Genomic DNA, 20,250 nt, shown 5'->3' on the forward strand with positions numbered 1-20,250 from the left:
GGGCACTTCAACCTATTCTCTGAGGCCAGCATTACACTCATACTAAAACAAGGAAAGGCTTACAAGGAAAAAAGTTTGCAAAATCTCAGACCAAAACTCCTTTAAAAAATGTAAATCAAACAGTACATATTAAAATTTGAATCAAGCAATATATATTAAAAAGTAAAAAGAGGTATTGACCAAGAGAGGTTATTTTAAAATTGAAAGTTTAACATTCAAAAATCAATGTTGTTATACAATTTAAAAAATAAATGGCCATTTAAATAGTGGCAATAAAGGCATTTAGCCAAACTAAAAATCTATCATGATTTAAAATATAAGCAAACTAGAAGCAGGCAGGGACTCCTCATCCAAACAAAAGACATCTATAAAAAATTTACTTTTATTTTAGCATCATATTTAAAGGGTGAAAGATGAAACGCTTTCATCCAGACTGCAAGTAAGACAAGTGTATTTGCTTTTTCCACCTATAGTCAACCTTGTAATGAAAATCCAAGGCATAGCAATAAAATAAGAAAAAAATAAAATAAAATAAAAATCATATATATTGGAAAGAGGAGGTAAGATTGTAGATATTAGCAGACAACATTATCATGTATATTAAAGATCTTAAGAATTCTAAAAAATAGTTACCAAAACAAACAGGAAAATTTAGCAAGGCCATAATGCAAAAGGCATAATACACAAAAATCAATTGTATTTTACTTACTAGCAATGAAGAACTGGAAAATTAAATTTAAAATTTCTTTTTAAAATAGCATTAAAAACTTAGGGGTATATTTAACAAAATATGTGCAAGACCTATACAATAAAATCTACAAATCTTTGCAAATAGAATTAAGAATTTAATAAATTAAAAGATAAATCATGTTTGTGAATTCGAACATTTAATATTATTAGGTAATTATTCTCTAATTATTCTATAGATCTACATATAATCCTAATTAAAATTTCTGCCACAGTTCGCTAGAAACTGAGAGGCTGGTAAAGAATATTAATTAACCACATATGAAATATTTAAAATGTAGTCCCAAAAAAGAGCCACCCAAAAAAAAAAAAATTCCCCCCCCAAAAAAGCGGTAATCGGAAGAAAAATTATACCTTCAATGCTTATATTAGAAAATAATCAGTTCTCAAATTTAGCAGGCTAAGTATAATTCAATTTAATACATTAGCAAAATATTATATTAATCCTCTGAAGAGCTAAAAAGATGATTAGTAAACATTTAATAATAAACATTTCGTATTAACTAAGTAAAAACGTTTCTGAAAAAACTGATAGAGTAGAAAAATGCTCTGACCAAATATATTAAAGGAGAAAAAAAGCAGAAACATATACTAGTATATAAAAAGACAAAACTACAGAAATAACAAATGTAAGAAAAAAATGAGATTAGTTAGACAAATGTAATCCTAATAAGTTTGAAACATAGTAAATGAACAGCTACTAACATAGCTTATGTTTTAAAAACTTACTCAAAATGAAATACTAACTTAAAAGTTAATAATTAATTGAATCATCAATAGGAATTTCTCCTGAAAGTCAACTCCAAGCCCATGTATACATACATATAAGCTATACCAAATATTCATGTTTATAGGTCATTTAAATATTATCCAGATATGCCAAAGAATAGGAAATGAGGGTTTCTAATTATTTTATGAGGTCAATATAACCTTGATATCAAAACTGGATAGAGACAGTATGAGAAGGAAAAATTCCAGACCAAACTCCTCCATGAATATCATTACAAAAAAATATAAACAAAATGTTAGTAAAATGAATTTAATAAACTATGTAAAAAAGTTAATATATCCTGACTGGAATTGTCTCCAACAACATTAAAATAGATCTCAACATATGAAGAGATTTATCCTGTTACACTATAAGTAGAATAAATTTATAAAAATATCAAGTATTTCAATATTTAAAAATAGTTACAATCTAATTCCAAAGTGCCAACAAATTACTCTTTTCTTTTTTTTTAAACTTTATTTATCTATTTATTTATTTATTGGCTGCATTGGGTCTTCATTGCTGCACATGGGCTTTCTCTAGTTGTGGTGAGTGGGGGCTACTCTTCATTGCAGTGTGCGGGTTCTCATTGCGGTGGCTTCTCTTGTTGCAGAGCATGGGCTTTAGGCACACAGGCTTCAATGGTTGTGGTTTGTGGGCTCCAGAGCACAGGCTCAGTAGTTGTGGTGCACTGGCTTAGTTGCTCCAGGTTATGTAGGATCTTCCCAGACCAGGGATGGAACCTGTGTCCTCTGCATTGACAGGAAGATTCTTAACCATTGCACCACCAGGGAAGTCCTCTGACAGATTATTCTTTAAGAAACCTAAAAGTCTAATTTAAATTATTTTGATATTTCATTATTTGGAAATTTTTATTTAGTTTATTTGGAAATTTATAAGTTGTCCAAAGTAGTCAAGATACATCTGCAGAAGAATAATAAAGGAGTGGCATTAGCCAACCAAGAACTAAGATTCAGTTTAAGCTATAATAATTAAAATATTTTGACATTAATTCAAAAATAAAAATTAAGCAATAAAACATTATAAATAGCCCAGAAACAGAGCCAGACATAAACATATATACCGAAGTGATATTGCAAATCAATGGAGAATGGAAAAAGAACTATTCAATAACATATGAAAAATGAAATTAAATTCTTAACTCCAGCCATATATAAAAATCCATTCTCAATTAAAGACTTAAATGTAAAAGATAATTTTTTAATTCACTTTTAAAGGACTCTTTAAAACAGTATAGAACAAGAAAGAACAAATAAAACTACAAAAAACCACACTTCCTGAACCACGTCTGCCTTTCATAAAGGGACATGAGAGTTGAGAGGAATATCATTCCCACCCTCAAAATTGAAAAGAACTGACCTAACTTCAAATTCAGAACTCTTTTAGAGCCCATTGGACACTGAAGTCACACATCAACCTATCACCCCGATCAATCTAAGGACAGGAGCACCCACAAAGAGGGAGGACATGCAAGCACTCATTTACCTGGATGAGATGCAACCAGATAAGAATGCAGCAAGAATAACCAATGAGTTGCTGAAAGATGAGAGGATGCTGGTAGAACTGGATGAAGCACTTGAGGGTTTGTGGGAAGACATTCGGGAACCTTTTTGTAACCTTGAAAATGTTGAAGTATGTGGGCCAAGCGATGGGATTCAGAATGTCCTGCTTGAGCAGTGGAGGAACTGAGGGTGCGGGGCGTGGAGACTAATATCATCCTGTTTGGTCCTGGAGGACGGCTGGTTAGCCAAAGACGGGTAAGATTCCTCAGAGGAGGAACAACCTAAGACAGGCACAGCCGCAGAGGGGCCAACAGGGGTGGTGCATAGAACCTTCCTTATATCACCTTGTTTGGCCCTGGAGGATGACTGGTTAGCCAGAGACGGGTAAGATTCCTCAAGGGAGGAACAACCTAAGACAGGCACAGTCGCAGAGGGGCCAACACGGGTGGGGCACAGATCCCCAATATCTGAGAGAGGTCTCCTGCCCCCAGGGCTGTTTTGCTCTGCACCCCCAGCTCAAATCCACACCTGCTCAACTCGGACCCAGGAAGTAAACAAAGATAATTGCCTCAGTCATGTGAGGCCTTTGATTGTTTATGAGTGTAACCTGAGAATGTTAGCCCACGAACTCAATAAAAGCAACCTGGGATGAGTCAGCAGGGCTCTTGATCCGAGAGGTCTTGAGCCCCCCGGTCCCACTTTTCTCTTCAGTCTGTGTCTGTGTCTTCTTCAAGCTTGCGGCACCCGTCACTCACCTCGAGTCGCCGAGCTGGTCTCGGCAAGGGTTCATCAACCGGGAGTGTCTGCATACCCTCCGGAAACAGCCCTAAGAAAGTGCATTATTGTAGTGCATACCCAGGAACTGTGGAAGAGCAACCGTGAAGGAGAAACATGACATTTTTCCTAGCCTCTTCTCTCTCCCCTATAGAGCAAAAGCCTTACTTTGTAGGAAAAGAGTATCAAACACACACTCTTCAGGCAATTCTTAGGGCACAGGTGAATACCCAGTGCAGCTAAGAAGAAGGAACAGGAGAAACAAAAGTCCAGAAGTCATACTTCTGGGAGAAAGTAAGGAATACACTGAGCTCATAACTAAAGCTGGGGGAAGGCCGAAGTGAGAAAATCACATGCTGAGACCCAAGGACACAGTGTATACTACCAGGATTGAGCATATAAGTATATTGTGGACAGTACGACAAGTTTTCTCAATCATCAATGCTGGAAAAAGAAATTACAAGTAAGAAAAGATATCAGAGGTATCAGTATGAACTCATGGTTTTTCATTTATGTACAGATAGATACGCGTACAGAGGTGTGCCTACACTCAGGCCTATGTGTGTACATACATATATTTAGTAGTTTGTCCCTTAAGAGGCTCTAGATGCAAAGACACCCCAAAAGCAATGAGCACATCCAGCATCCAGATATTGATTTCTAAATGCTGCTCAACAATAAAAGGAACCCAGACTACATGGAAAATTGCCTGACTCCACCTTGGGGCAGAGGAAATGTGAGATAATGTTGTGGTACCACAAAGGAAGGAAGAACTAAACATGTGACGGGAGTTTGTTGAAAGGATGTATGAGCAAACTTGAAGTAGTCCCCAAAGGCTAAATTTTGGGCAATTAGAGCAACACAATAAATCATGATCGCAATGGATTATAATCCATAAATAAAATAAGTAACCATGAATTCACAGTGGCATAAACACTTGAAAAAATAAATGAAGGAGAAGGGACAAATTTCTCCTACAGTAGAAGCCCAATTTATAAAGGTAAAAGAAGGGACTTCCTAGGTGACACAGTGGCTAAGATTCCTCCTGCCAATGTAGGGAACACGGGTTCGATCCCTGGTCCAGGAAGATCCCACATGCCGCAGAGCAAACTAAGCCCGCATGCCATAACTACTAAGCTTACGCTCTAGAGCCCGTGAGCCACAACTATTGAGCCTGTGTGCCCACAACTACTGAAGCCCACATGCCTAGAGCCTGTGCTCCGCAACAAGAGAAGCCACCACAATGCTTGTACACCACAATGAAGAGTAGCCTCCGCTCTCCTCAACTAGAGAAAGCCCATGTGCAGCCATGAAGACCGAATGCAGCCAATAAATAAATAAATAAAAAATAAATGTAAAAGGAATAATGGAAATAAAAAGCAGAACTTTACAAAGAGTACAGTAATAATTGTTGCAGACCAAAATCATTGACGGAGGTTGGAAATTAGCAAGTGAAAATATGATGAGACTACATATCTTTGTTATCTCAAAATATCTTCTTAAAAGATACTTAATAACTATAAATGGGAAAATAGTAATTTAGAGTGGATAAACATGAAAGACATCATCATATCCAAATTATTAAAGTTAAAAATCATCAATAATGAGACATCTATGCATCATGGTACATCATGATATTGTGTACTGAAAATGGAAAACATTACTTTCATGATATTCTTGCCAAAAAATGCATAACCTCAGTCTAATCATAAGAAAGCAACAGAAAAACTCAACAGAGAGACATTTTACAGAATAACTGGCCAGAACTCTTCAAAAGTGTTAAGGTCATAAATGATGCTAAAGAATTATCTTTTTTTTTTTAATTTATTTATTATTTTTTGGGGGGTACACCAAGTTCAATCATCTGTTTTTATACACATATCCCCGTATTCCCTCCCTCCCTCGACTCCCCTCCACCCTCCCTCGAGTCCCCCCCCACCCTCCCCGTCCCAGTCCTCTAAGGCATCTTCCATCCTCAAGTTGAACTCCCTTTGTTATACAACAACTTGCCACTGGCTATCTGTTTTACAATTGGTAGTATATATATGTCTGTGCTACTCTCTCACTTTGTCTCAGCTTCCCCTTCACCCCCCGCTCCCCCAAACCTCGAGTTCTCCAGTCCATTCTCTGCATCTGCGTCCTTGTTCTTGTCTTGTCACTGAGTACATCAGTACCATTTTTAGATTCCGTATATGTGAGTTAGCATACAATATTTGTCTTTCTCTTTCTGACTTACTTCACTCTGTATGACAGACTTTAGGTCTATCCACCTCATTACATACAGCTCCATCTCATCCCTTTTTATAGCTGAGTAATATTCCATTGTATATATATGCCACATCTTCTTTATCCATTCATTTGTTGATGGGCATTTAGGTTGCTTCCATGTCCTGGCTACTGTAAATAGTGCTGCAATAAACATTATGGTACATGTTTCTTTTGGGATTATGGTAAGAATTATCTTTATATTGGAAGATAATAAAGCTATCACATGTAAATGTGATGCAGAATACTGGATGGGACTCTGGACCAAAAAAAGGGTATTAGTGGGACAACTGATTAAATTTGAATAACATGAGTAATTAGCTAATAATATTGTATTACTGTTAATTGTCTGGCTTGAATAATTACACTATAGTTATGTAAGATTTGGAAAAGCTGGGTGAAGATATATGGAAAATCTGAGTCCTAGTTTTGCAACTCTTGTAAGTCTAAAATTATTTCAAAACAAAAAGCTTTAAAAAAGATTGACAAATTTAACTACAATAAATATAAGTATATATTTTAATATAGAAATAATAATATGTAGCAAATACATAATTGTGTATTATATATATTCTGATATATCAGATATCATATAATAAGCTTACGACAAATATTTTCAGATTGAATTATAAAATCCAGTTTCATGGTATTCACAAAGAGATAGGCCTAAATCATACTGATAGGAGAGCCGGAGATAAAGGTATGAGGGCAGTATACTTGACAATTACTATTAAAAGAAAGTTATATACACTTACATGCACATATGAAAATGACTTAAATGCAAAAGAAATTGTTAGGGATAAAGAGAGCCACCACTTACCAGGAAAGTTCCATCTGAAAGACATAAAATTTATGAATGTGTGGTGAGCTAAGAATTAAGCACACATTTTGAAAGAGTTACTCAATAAGATATTAAATAACCATTAAAATAACTTTTATAATCAGTATATTAAAATTTTTAATGTTAACAATATTATACTCAAAGAAAAACTACTTCATAAATTGAATATAAACTGCAATTACATCCATGTAAAAGTAAAGTTTATTCAAGAAAAATATTAGAAGGAAAGGGGAATTCAACTATGGGTGACTTTTTTTCTTCCTTCTTTCCCTTATTTTTCAATTTTATTTGAAATGAATTGGAAATAGACCTTTTTAAGAACCTTTTAAATGCACCTGTGTCATCAATAGTGGTTAAATTTCTGGTAAGTCTTGGAAGGAAGAAATATATGACTGACTGTCTTATTTAGATAGTGTTTATAGCTTTATAGGAAACAATACACAAAATAGCAGTTAAAAATACTAGAAAATGCAATCTCTTGTCAAATAAAAAGTACAGAGGAGCATTTCAAAAATTCAAAAAGAGTGATTGGGATGGACTAAAGATAGAGGCAGGGAAGTTATATTGAAAAGGTGAGAACAGAGCAGTGTAACATTTGGATAAATCAAGAAGAAAGTGATTTTTCCACTCCAGTCTGTGTTAATGCAAACTATTTGATCAATACTGTGCCAAATGATGAGCCCCTGGATAAAAGCCCTACTGAGCGCTGTGTCTATAATTCTCATTTTCTCAGTTAAAAGGGGCTCACAATCTGTCCTCTCTTTGATTCAGTTGAGGAGTAAATACTTTTGTTGGCTTTTTTGTGTAAGTACATAGAACCTTGCAGCATTTTCAAATATTGCTCAACTAAGGTACAACCAGTCCCTGTGCATCTTCAAATAATAATAATAAACTTCCTGCTTGAATGTTATCTCCAAGAGTCCACTAGCTGTACTGTCCCCAAAACCTGACACATGGAAGGTATTTGATAAATATTCATTGAATAAGTGAATAAATGGAGGCAGAAAAGCTTAAATGCACAATGTTTAGCTTAGTGTCTAGGATATTCTATTAATAAAATCCATGAGAAGAAAAAGAACAAAAGGGAAAATTTCTGATGGAAGAAGAACATGATAAACAAATTATCATTTTAAAATAAAAAGATAGAATTCCAATCTTGACTTTATTAAAATTTAACCCTTCCTCTAAATTTAGCAGAAGTCAGTAGGTCAATCCACAGTTATTGTTTGAAATCTATACTGAGAAGTTAAAATAAAAAAGTAGTTTAAAACTTGGCATACAGTTTGAGAATTTACTATTATTCCAGAAAAGAGGTTGTAAAATATTTTTGTGATTTGTTACAGAGTGGAAAATTGTTTCATTTCAATGGATTTATAAATATTATTTAAGAAATATTAATATCATGTACTTCCATATTTTACCGTCAGGCATATCATCCCACATTCAGACAAATGAAAATTTAGTTTGGTTTTAAGTACATTTGGGAACAGAGATGTCTCACATTTTGTAAGAAATCACTTGGAAAATCAACTTGGAGCTCTAGATTAGTTTAGAACTTTTTTCAAATTCTCTGTTGCATTAATTTAATTTAAAAATAAATTTTAAGTGAATTCCATAAAGGTAAAAAACAAATAGGGTTTATTCTCCAAGATTCTGCCTGTTGCTACATACTTGCTCACTTCCCCCTCAACCTATGCAAAACATTTTCAAAATTTAACTAGTGCTTTGCACCTGGAAAATACAGGCATGCGTGGAGAGTGGGAGGAGAATTCAGCTGACAGGATTTAAAACAGAGTTCTCAGTTGTGGAAGATTTTGTTGCTGAAGAAAGCTGGAATCTTCCCCTCTGGTCAGCAAAGCAAATTAGGATGGTGTTGAAATTATATCTGTCTTGTCATCTCCCTGGCAGGACACCTCTTGATAGGGCCTTCTGTTCCTCCCATTTCTTGGCAGCCTCTGCCTTTGGGATGTCTGGAAATAATGGAACTTTCAAGACTAAATAATGGAGCCTGGCAGAGCTTCTGTAGTTCTTACTTAAAGATCTAAATCATATGTTTGCATCAGGTCATTTAAAGTAAACTTGAAGCACTTGAATTGAAGCTTGAAATATAACTGCTCAGCAATAGCATTCAGTTTTGTCAGCTCTCCCTGTGATGGCAATTTCACCTAGAAAACAGGGGATTGCAGGATTTCGTTAAAGGTATCCTGTTGCTTTTAAAGTATACAGTGCTTCACACTCTAGGTAAGAAAAGATAAAATATCCAGACAGATGATATGGTACCCATCATTGGAAGCAGATGCATGTGTGGCAAGCAATGCAGATCTGCCTGTATCTGGTTTTGCTCTATCCTTCACCAACCTGATTGGAGCAGGAGCTCTTGCTGACTTCAGAAAGAACACTACGTCTTTGACTCCAGAACAAACTCTTGTATGCAATTCCACAGGGCACAGAGCAAAACAGGAATGTGTTTTGTACTTTTCAGTGTCAGTATGATTCATGCAATATTCCCAAATACGTGTTCTCTGAGTGCTCGGCCACTAGAAAATTTTTATATATCCCTCGATGAGGTCTAGATTTTATTGCTGGTGTTTTTCAGAGGCAACAGATTTAAGTAATGCCAATTTTGTAAGCACTAGAGGATCTCATTCAAGCCTTGCTTTTGTTAGTTCCATTTTAATCTTGAAAAAAATATAAATGTATAAACTGAATCTCAAAAATATGCTGAGTAAAAGAAGCCTTATGCAAAAGAGTACCTGCTGAATGAGTCCATTTAGATGAAGTTCTAGAACAAGCTAAACTAATAAATGACAAAGTAGAGTGGTCCCTCAGAATCTGCAGGGGATTAGTTCCAGGTCCCTCACAGATTCCCAAATCTGGGGATGCTCAAAGCCCTTATACAAAATGCTGTAGTATTTGCATATAACCCATGCACATCCTCCTGTATACTCTAAATCATCTCTAGATTGCTTATAATACCTAATGCAAGTCATTGTAAATACAATTATATAGTTGCCAGCATGTGGCAAATTCAAGTTTTGGTTTGTAGAACTTTCTGGAATTTTTTAAAAATATTTTCGATCCACAAGTGGTTGGCTCTGTGGATGCAGAACCTGCCGATATGCAGGGCCAACTGTATTCATAAAGCTTTGTGAATGGGAATGAGATGTCCGTTTTGATTTATTTCAAAATGTCTTCATTTGCAAATTCACCTGAAGTAATAGTTGATATTCAAAAAGGATGCCTATTAGCAGATAAAATTTCTCAGCTAAGAAGTAATGAGCAAGGCATTTTTTAATTTAAAAAATGTTTAACCTTTTTCATTGTGATAAAATACACATAAAAGTTACCATTGTAATAATTTTAAAACATACAATTCAGGGGCATTAAGTATATTCACAATGTTGTGCAAACATCAGCAGCATCTAGTTCCAGAACTTTTGCATCAGCCCAAAGGGAAATCTTGTACCATTAAGCAGTCACTCTCCATTCTCCCCTCCTCCTAACATTATTTTTAAATGCATCTTTTTTCCTTCACTTCTTTATTAAATGACCATGTTTTAAGTGCCTCCTACATCCTGGCACTGGGACAGGAGAGCAGATGAAGCACCATCCAAGGCACACCCACAGGTCCCTCCTTTTGAAATGGCTCCTTCTCTTCCCTGCCCCCAGGGAAAGTAGTAAATAGAAGGGATAGAAAGAGAGATGAGAAGCTGGTGTTTCCAAAGAGGAGCTTTGGCAACATACAACTGCAATATTTGTTTTCTAGCAACACTTTTTAAAACATTCTTCCTTTAGAAGGTGAATTTCAGAAACACAGACTTTCATGAAAAGGTTTCCATTTACTTTGAAAGAAAGACTTTGAAGTGTTTTGACAAATTATTTAGTGGCATCAGCAAAGGAAAGGGAATCAGGAACTTTTGATTCTATTCTTGTACACTGGTGGCTTCCTGTGTGGGTTTAGGCAAATCACTTACTGTTTGCTGTGTTACTTGTTGGGGTGTTCTTTCTCAGAATGAGTAAGACAGTTCAATCTCTTGAATTGGCAGGGATGTACATAATATACATCGCGGGATTTTATGCAACAAAGGTAATAACCTACTTTCTGAATGACTGAGAGGTTCGGTCTTTCTCAGCGTGACCTTTTTGCCTGGCCTCATCGACATCCGTGCAAATAGTGTTAAAAGAGCAACATTTGACAAGTACTGATCATAATCACACACCAAACAAGATTTTGCACATATTTTTCACCAGCAAGAGAATGGTCACATTCATACACATAGAAGGGATCGACGTCTTCACACACACACACACACATACACAATTTTCCTCCAATTTCTCAGTTCAGTCCCAACTTCCAATATCAAGTCCCTTTGACAAATTAAGCATCACAAATGTTTCCTTCTCTGGGCCATTCATTCTCATACTGTCTACTCATGATCTCATGCACTCATATATCTAGACTGCCACAGTCTTTTCACAAGGAAATTTGGAATATACCAAAAAATCAAATTTTAAATTAAAATCATATTATTCCTTGATTGAATATCTGATTTTAGTATTTATCCTAAAATTACAATATTTCATACTATTGCAATAGAATAATGGGATACATATTATTATATAATCTATAGTGGGGGAAAAGATTAAAAATTGTATTGTAGCATATTTTAATTGGAAAATTAAAAACAGAAATGGCTTAATATCTTACCAATCTGTATATATCCATATAATCTGATACATCATATAACTAAAAACAAATAAAGTAGAACTTATATTTACTGATGTAGAATGATCGCCATACTATATCATTATGAAGATAATTTCTTAAATCATCAAATAATTTTTGAGCACCTACAATATTCCAGGTATTTTTCTAAGTACTGGTGTTTGGGGTGAACAAAGTCTTATCCCCACCCCATGCCAGAATGAAGAGGAGGATCCAATATATGGGTAAGTGGAGTTAATGTCTACACAGGCTTAGGGTGCCATTAATCAAGTCCTCTCTGATAAGGGGCATTGGAGCAGGGATGTAGTGATAGAATTAGCTCTGTGGACATAAGAGGGAAGAACATTCTGGGAAGATGAAATGGTCAGAGCTTTGATTTGAGGGAATTATGCCTGGCACATTTCAGGATAGCAAAGATAGCAATAGCAAGGCTGATTGAGTTAAATGTGGGGTATAAACAATAACGAGAATAAGATATTGCCGTAGGAGTAGCAGAGATCCTAGCCCCAGAGAGCCTCATGGGCTACTTACTCGAAGAATTTGTCTTTAATGCTGGGTGACATGGGCTGAAACCAAGAGGCTGACAAGATCCATCTTATGTTAAAAGATCATTCTGTCCTCTGTGAGGAGAATAAACTAGGGTCAGGATGCAAAAGTAGAAGCAAGGAGACAAATGAGAAGGCAATTGCAGTAATTCACAAGAGATGATGGTGGCTTGGGTTAGTATGATGGCAGGAGAGGATTAGAGGTGGTTTGATTCTGCCTAAATTTTAAGGTACCATACACAGTGGGGGAAACATGAAAAAAGATAATAAATATTATAGGCAGTATGATAGCATTTGTGCAACAGAGGAGAAAATAGAAAACTCTTGACTGTAGTTACTTTTGGGCAATGACTGGCCCTGGGAAAAGGAGAGATTTACTTTTATATTGTTATATAAAATTTTATTTTTTGCCATTAGTATTAATAACTTTTAATAACCAACAATAAACAAACTAGAACATGTGGCCCTTGACTCTACATACTGCAAAGACAAATGATTTCAAAAATATCATGAACAGGATAGAACACCGAAGGAATATATTCAAATTACAGGCATACAAATTTTTTTCAGTGAAAGAGAAGTATGCATTCAGGTGGTGAAGAACTGTGTCATAAATTATCTAATTGGATCCTCCCAATAACCCACAACTAGCTATCTGAAATGTCATTAGAACATTAATTCATTCATTCAACATACTATTATTGGATATTTTACTAGATGCCAGGAATTACATTAGACACTGGGGAGAAAATTAGATGAAAGCACAAGACAAATGTAGCAAGCTCAATGTAAGGTGCAGGGTGCAAGGTATCACTGCTTTAAAAAAATGAAAAATACTTACACTGAATCACATAAACAGGAGTAAAAGTTACAACTCAGAAACAACTGGTCTACTATATCCAGCATTTAAAATTCTTACTAGATTATTGTGTCCAGTTTAGGGCTCCAAATTACAGACAGATATGAAATCTTGGAGACTTTTCACAGGAGAACCACAAAGACAATTAAAGGATTAGAAAGTAATGTTTATGAGAAAAGGCTACAGAAAAGGGATTATTTAGCCTGCAAAGAGGATGTGTGTGGTGACTTAATATTGACCTTTAGAATAACCAAATGTTTTAAAGATCCTGACTAACTATTCTCTACCTCAACTAAAAAGAGAAAATGAGAAAATGGTTTAAAGCTGCAAAGGCAAGTTTGACAGCAGAGTGGAGGTTGTTAGGTACTGGTGTGAAGGCATGGCATTTCTTCCTTGGGGGGGGGGGGGGGCTTGGTCTTTTAAAAAGAAGATCAATTTTCATCTGCCTAAACGACTTCCCAAATCCCCTTCATCCTTCTGATTCTCTCTCTGGAGAAAGAGATTCCTTGACCTGGATTAGCAATCCATTCCTATGCCAAATAGCCTTCAAGGTCAGGAAGCTCTCTAATATAATTCACCTAAATAGATCCGGCTTCAACTTGAATCCATTTCCTCTTGCTCTGGCCTCACTGGAGAGAAAGAAACATTTGTCATGGAGCTCCATTTCAGAACATTTCAAATAATTCAAGACAGCAATTTTGTGCTTTCGCCTTCCTTTCTTCAAGCTAAGTGATTTCAACTCGTTCAATATTTCACAATTTTTGCCTACCTTTTAATCTGGTTCATTATGGCATCAATCATAGCACCTCAGTTTACAGTAGTGAATTGAAGAGAAATTGTTCTGGAACCTCTCTGTTCTTCACATCTCTTCTATGCAAAGGAACAAGCTTTGATTAAGGATCAGCACCTCTAGTCCCAAATGACATCAAGAGAGGCATAAGAGCATAATGTTTTCATGCCTTGAAAGTGGAATGATCTGTTCAGCTGAATATTCAACTTCAATAATCCACATCCTTAAGGCAGTTCTATTGGATTGTCTCTTCTGCTTCCTAAAACTTAAATGTTTGTGGTTCCTGGGTATATTAGTCAAAAATCTTTTTTTGCTGCAGATGCCAAAAACCCAATTTGAACTAACATCGAACAAAAAGGGAATTGATGTAACCAAGCCACAGAGGCAGGGGTAGAGCTGAGCCTCAGCAATTAGGATACAAAATCAAACATGACCAAGACTTTTTCCTCTTAGTTTCTTGACTATGCCTCTTTTTGCAGTTCAGCTTCAATCTTTTCTCCCACTAACCAAGTTCAGGAGATTTTAACTCAAGCGTCAGTTAAATCTGCCCCCTCCTCTCTATTCTTAATTCAGTAACTCCCAATCTGTTCCTAATTATTTCTTAGAAAGATTAATGTAAAGTCCTACTAAGAGATTCCCCTATTCTCATCCTCTTTCCTTCTAATCCATTTTAAATTGCATCGTGTCAGTTCTCTGGTTGTAAAGCCCCAAAAGCTCTTATCCTTTGCCCGGAGAATAAAAATTTAAACTGCTACAACCCTTAATGATCAGCACACTTTTGATTTCTCTAGTTTGAATATCTCCTTACAATTTAGCCGTTCTGAACTACTTGTATTTTCCTATTTCTGCCGCAGGCCTCTTAAACACCCATGACTATCGGAGCTACAACTTCAGTCTGGATGCTCCTCTCTGCTTTGTCTACCAGGTGATTTTTTTTCTCATCCTCCTTCAAGAATGGACTCCAATTGGATATCTTGTTTTAATGCCTCTAGTCAGAGTTAATCACTCCTGTGGAAGCGGCTGTGTTGCAGTGTGATAATAAGCACTGTTATATAGTTCATTTTCCGATTGTGTGTTTCATTATTTAGTTTACCATCCCTGCTAAAGTAAGAACTTTTGGGGGAGCAGAGCTCATTTTTTTTAATCCTCAAACCCCACTTAGCTCTTCACTTTTAAAATGGGATGATAACAGTGTCTACTCCATAGACTTATTGTGAGGACTAAATGATCAACACATATAAAACACAAAATATAAAAAACCTGGCATGGGAAGCACCCAATGAATGTCAGTTGTCACTGTATTATTGTTATTTGTCATTTTTATTCCATTGCTCCTGGTTCACTGTCATACTCAAATGTTGAATGAATAAAGAAATGATTTGATTGGTGTGATAAGAAACGAGAATGAATACATCTGGTGGCATCTGAATCTCCAATAACACTACTTCTTAAGCTTCATAATTTCCCTGAAGCTTTTTAATGTCAGTTGGGACTTGGTAGTAACCAGAATTTGTTATTAACAGGGAAATATTGAAGGATGTGTGAAAATAGAGATGGTGATGCCACTTGGGTGTGCCTTGGCATGGCACTGAGCCCTTCAGTCACAGCTGCACAAGCTGACAGGAGATCCCAGATGGCTCATAGCGAGACCCACCCTCCACCCGGTCTTATCTCCCTTCAAAGAATATCCTCTCTGCTAATGTCAGTATCTACTGGAAAGGAAAACTGACATTCTGACTACCTAGGCTAGGCCATCACATGACCTCTTTCCCCAGGTCTTCCCCATTCTACATTTTATCAGTACTGTGGGAAGATTACCCTTTCTGATGAAGTACATACCAGTCTCGTGGTACTGAAGTTTCAAGTGGGCTACATAACTAATAATCCCAGGAGATGTCTTCTGGGATTACATTCTCAAATTACAAACCAAGAAACTAATAAACTAAACTCTATGTCCTTTCCACTTTATCGTGTTACTTCTACAAAATCTACTTTTAAGAGAACAAAGGAAGAAGATAGGATATACAGATGGGATTCATCTTGTGTGTTTATCCTCTTTTGGAATCAGAGAGACGGACTAAGAAAACATCTAAAATGCCTTTGGAAAGAAGTAAATAAAAGAGAAAGAGAAAGACAGGGACAGAGACAGAGAATGTAGTTAGTACTTGCCAAGAAAGAGCAATAAAATGCAGACTTGAGAATAAAGGTGATGTGACTTGGACTCTTAGCGTTCCTACCTAGTTTCCAAACCTTTCTATTGACCCTTCGGTATAAGCCATAGATTTTGGAGTCAGATACCTTACTCTCACCTCTGTTAAAGGCTGTATCAACTTGGGCAAATGTGTGTGTGTGTGTGTGCGTGTGCGAAAGAGTGAGAGACAGAGAAAGAAACTGTGTGTGTATGTAGTTCTTCCCTACGCTCATAAATTTTCAAGATCTATCTATTTCATCACCAAGAAGAGAGGAAATAGCAATATGCATACATTGTAAATCTTGTGGCTTGTGTACTGGAAAATATCTGCAAGATAATCTAGCCTTGTGTCCTCATTTTACAGAGTCAAAGTACTTATGAAACTCATCTTACCAGTCTACATGTATCCATGCCTCATCCTCTTCTACTAAAAGAATTTCAGAAAACTTTGCTTTCCTCTCATATGTGATTAGGAATAAAAGAATTCAGTTGTAGATAGCACAGTTCTTTAATTTACATACATTCATAGACCTTAGATAAGAACAAGCTATCATAAGTTAAATGGCAAATGAGAATACAGTCCCTTCCCATTGCTTTGCTCCCTAATAAGGAAAATTACCACAGCTTATAACGGAGTCATAGTGGCAGATCTACATCTGAAAGCGTTGAATGCCTGGAGCACACAAAAAAGTAACAAGATACGGCTCTGCTCTGTCTTATTTCTCCCTCGTAACAGTCTTGCACTTAATGAACTATTGGTGGTGGTCTACTACCTACTGGGCCACCAGTTGTCACATGTTACTACAGGACTTCTGAAGTAGGAAGCTGAGACAAGTATTTCTGCCCTAGAAACTTTTTATGCTATGAGGCTTTAGCTTCTTTTTATTTTATTTTATGGAGTTTATTTCCATAGTCATTGAGGGAAAATAACAACCGTGATATAATAGATTTCTCAGCAGAATTCTTGACTTGGTCGCAGAAATATGACTTACTTATATAAATTTCTCCTTGATCTTAAAATGGCCAATCATTTCCACCAGCCAAACCTCTAAAAGGCTTTCAAAAAAGAGTGGAAAATTTGGATGTTTAACCAACATAGGCCTCTAAAAATTCTTTTAAAAATTTAAGAAACTATTTACTTTCGTTCCAACCAAATTAGATAAATATTTATGTGTGCGTGTAACTTATTGTAAGTGGATTTCTTGATTTTTGTTTTTCTCTTCTTTTTTAGTGGTACAAAAAAATCACTGGTTTGGAAATGAGGTGATCTGGGTTTGAGTCACAGCTGTACCGTAGATAACTTGGTGACTTAGGAAAAGCATTTAAACCTTTTGTCTAAAAATGAAGAGCACTTCAACCAGGTGGCACGTAAAGTTATTCCACTATAGGTATTCCACTCTCAAATTGGAGTATCAACCTTTTCTGAAGACCAAATTCTAACTTGATCTTGAGGAACACACATTGGTTGTTAACCATAATTATTCCCTAAACTTCTTTCAAAGCAGCTGTTGTCTGTATAATAAAGGCACAGAGGCTAAGCAAGAGGGAATTTAGACTACCTTGAGAAAAACAGGAGGTGTGACACTCCATCCTTCATCAAAGGCAAGGGTGACGTTGATCTACAGATGAATCCTACTGTGACCCTGTTCTGGAGAACATGCTGGAAATGTGCCTCTGGAAGCCTCATGGGACACTGAGCAATGGAACAACCTCATCAGGTTATATGTCATTTCCTGTGCAGTATTATTAGAGAATGCGAAAACATAATCTTCCATGCAGGCAGCAGGATGATAAAGCAGCATCTTCAGGCTTTGCTCCTCTGATGGCCTGCCCATGTCCCCACATGCCCTAAATGGCTGCTGCTGTCCAGAGGCAGATAAGGCCCCCTGAAAGCGCAGTGCAGAGGCCAGACCTGGCAATGAAGCTGGGCTACCCCAGCCTGAGGGCCTTTCCCCAGGTCTGTTCTGTTTCTTGGCTTTGTTTTTGTGTTGTGTTTTGTTTTTCATTACTTACCACCACAGAAAAGCCATAAGATTTACTGACTTTGCTTCTGATCAATTTATTTTTGCTTTAGAAAATCCACTCACTTCTCTAAACTTTTATTTTATAGCCCTCTCCTCAGACTCCCTTAATCCTTCAATAATGTCTCACTCTCAACCACATAAACAAAACTGCATTTTCTTCTTTAGGTTTCCCTTATAAATGAGCAGATTCAGCCTTATGTCTAAATAGTAAGTCTTAGCTCTTTACTCTCACGTGAACTGTGTGCTCTGCAAAGTCTTCCCAAATTCTGACATTGATGCTGAAATCTCAGCCTCTGTACACCAGTGCCAAATTGAATCTTGGAGACAGAGTTTTGGGGGAAGGAGAAAAGAATAGCTTTATTGCTTTGCCAGGCAAAGGGGGACACAGCAGGTTCCTGCCCTTGAAAACTATTTGTCCCAACCCAGGGGAGTTGGGTGAGGAGTTTTACGGCAATGGTTCAATGGTGGGGTGGTTGGTAAGATTAGGGTGTGTGCAGGGTCTGCATTCCTTTAACTTTATCCCAGGTAATCTTCTTGATGAGTTGTCTGGTTCCTTTAGTCTTGGCCTCAGGTGGTCTTCTCTGGTATGAAGAATGCTGACATCTTCCATTTGCTGGGTTTTAATTCTACAAAGAGCTTAAAGACATTGTTACCTGTATCCCTTGAGGGGGAGCAAGGACCCTGCCCCAAGGCTATAATGTTGTTTCCTGCTGCACCCACCCCCCAACCTTCTCTTTGCATCCTCCCTTTCTCTTCCCTTCCCAGATTAGCAACTGTTTGTATCTGCCCTTTGGAAATCAGGGAATGTCATGGAATCTGGAGGGGGACAGAAAGGCTTCTCTGCCCAGGAGCCCCACAAGGTCCTGCTCAGTTTCAATTTCACAGAATGAGGCAATGCAGTCTTGAAATATAGTTTTCAGAGTGGATAGTGTTAGATGCAAATTCTGACCCCAACAGTCTTGAGGTCAGGAGGAGGAAGTTCACCCAGCTTCTCTGAGTGAAAGACAAATCTCTACTTTGGAGGATTTAATGAGTATTTATTTGATAATATCAATGGATTCAACACAGTTCCTGACACACAGTCAAGATTTAAAAAAACAACATTTAATTTCTATGCTTTTTCCACTGTTATATGTGAAATTAAGTAAACCAAAAAATATGAATTAAATGACGCAAACAATAATAAGGTATAGCCATTGTCCTCAGAGAATTTGCAGTCAAGTAATGAAACTATAGGACAGGAGAAATAACCTGAGAGCTGTGAGTTTCAGTTTTATTTGGGGACTTACTGAGGACTATAGTGTAGAAGACAGTGTTTCAGTTAGCTCTGAGGAACTGCTCTGAAGAAGTAGGGGGAAAGGTCAGTTTATATGTGATTTTGGAAAAAGGGTACATGCAATCAAGCATCCATCTTGGTAAAAGGTTGCTGCTAGTCATAAGGAACAGTTATCTTAGTTATGGTTTTAGTTCGTTTCTAAATATGGGAAGGTACAAGAATTGGGGTTCACAAAATTCTCTCCTCAAAAGAGCTATCTGAAGACCTGTTCTGCCAATTTTCCCACTGCATAGAGTGCCTCATTCCTGATCTCCACCCTGAGTTCCTTTCAGGGTGTGTTGAAGGTCAGGAAGTGCAGGGCTAATGACTCAATCCCCGTAGAACCAGATCGCAAGAGACATTCTTTAGTTGGCACCCTTCACCCCTCTAGGTTCTTGGCAGAGACCTTTCCATAATAAAAGACAGATTAACAGGACAAAAACAAACAGAAGCTTAATATTATGTGTAGCTTCTGTATATGTGGAAGATACCCAAGAAAACTCAGTATCTCCCCCAAATGGTGCAAGTCACCACCTTAAATACCATCTCCTGCTAAAGACAAAAGAAAATATTGGGACACAGGATACCGGGAGGGAAGCCAATTGTGGGAAGTTGTCAGGCAAAGCAGGGTAAACAATTATAAATTTGTTATGCAAATTTAAATCAGTTTCCTTCTCCATTGATGAGAGTTTCTAGAGATTTAGTCATCCTCCTCTTCCTGGTACAGAGAGGGAGACACACAAAAATGGAGATTTCCCTTATAAATAGAAATCTCTTATAAGAAGGTAACTTCTTGGTTTTCATAGCTTTTCCAATGTCTGCAGTTTCTTTAAAATAATCAGCCTAAAATAAGGGGCTAATTCTGCTCCCCTTCAATACAA

The sequence above is a fragment of the Hippopotamus amphibius genome, chromosome 5 (assembly GCF_030028045.1).
Source record: "Hippopotamus amphibius kiboko isolate mHipAmp2 chromosome 5, mHipAmp2.hap2, whole genome shotgun sequence".
Lineage (NCBI taxonomy): Eukaryota > Metazoa > Chordata > Mammalia > Artiodactyla > Hippopotamidae > Hippopotamus > Hippopotamus amphibius.